Raw genomic sequence first — 1411 nt, 5'->3', positions numbered from 1 at the left:
CTTAAAATAAAATAGATATTTAAAATTTTATGACAGTAAGACAGAAAATTTTAAAGTGCAGCGACAAAACACGGTCCTGCTCTCTCTCTTTAAATTTACATTCTCCATTTTTCCTCTGCTGCACTTTTCTTATTATTATATTTCATTCATCTATGCTCTAATCATCTATGTTTAATTCGCATATTTCTATGACAAACTTATCTCTAAAAAAAATATATGTATTTATATTGCGCCGAAGTCTCTCCCGTACTTCAAGCCACTTGTTATCGATCGCCAAGAAATCAGATCACAAAAGAGGATCTCCCTACAACATAGTGGTTTTGTGTTCAGGGGACCTATCATATAGAACAAATCAGAATGAATTTTGATCGGAATTATTCCGTTTTCTCTAGATTTCTATGGTGTTTAAAAAAGGGAATAATTAATTCCGATCGAAATTCATTCTGAATAATTCCATAATGCATCCTACAGTTCTGAGTTTTTAACACTTCTGTCATTTCTCAATAAAGTTCTCATTCCCGTTGTACAGTTATGCGCAATTATTTCAGTGCGATTTATGTATCCTCTATGCGAAACTTGCGAGCGTAACAATATATACCCATATGTTATAAGTATCTACATATATATGTATATAAAAAAAATTCTTCCTTAAACGCGTTCATGTCAATTTACTCACGATAAGAGGTATAAGTAATCCAACAGGCTAAGTTTCACACTTCTTCATGAAATATCTAGCCTGATATAAAAATAATGTACCATGCAATGTAATAATACTGTAAGAACAGTTGCGCCGTGACCCATGCAAGTTTTACAAATTTTCTGATTGCTTGCTGAACTGGCGATAATCGCGCATCAAAGTAGCAGAGAATCCGTAATTATTAAAATAAAAGATTAACTAGATGGAACTGTACAGCTTGCAGTAGAACGATTATTAATTTATAATGTGCCGCCAAAGCATTTTCGTCAGTTCTGAATACTCTAATACTCTATCGGCATTCCCGAGATCGTAAACCTGATATAATCTTTATCCTTCTTATTAATTTACGTGTTTCCTTTTTTATCTTCAAATTTGCTTCGAATTTTCTGAATTCTTTTTTGAATTTTGACCATTCCTAGATCTACTTTACGTATCTCGCTTAATTAACACTTAATTAGTTTTAAATTTCATTTGCATTACAATATCCTAAACCATGACGTCCTATAATTTTATAGAATTAAATCAATTTTTTAGAAAAAAAATATATAGAATACAATAAAATTTCAATGCGAACAGAATGTAGAATACGTGATAAATATGTGATAGAGTAGACAATTATGAATTTTAAATTTTCAGACTGCGCATTCCACTTTTCTTCTTGTTTTTAAAATCACAGAATTTGGCCTAATAATTGCAAAAACTGTCGGAATCTTC

This window comes from Trachymyrmex cornetzi, unplaced genomic scaffold (genome assembly GCF_001594075.2).
Source record: "Trachymyrmex cornetzi isolate Tcor2-1 unplaced genomic scaffold, Tcor1.1 scaffold774, whole genome shotgun sequence".
Taxonomy (NCBI): Eukaryota; Metazoa; Arthropoda; class Insecta; order Hymenoptera; family Formicidae; genus Trachymyrmex; species Trachymyrmex cornetzi.
This window is presented reverse-complemented; position numbering follows the sequence as displayed.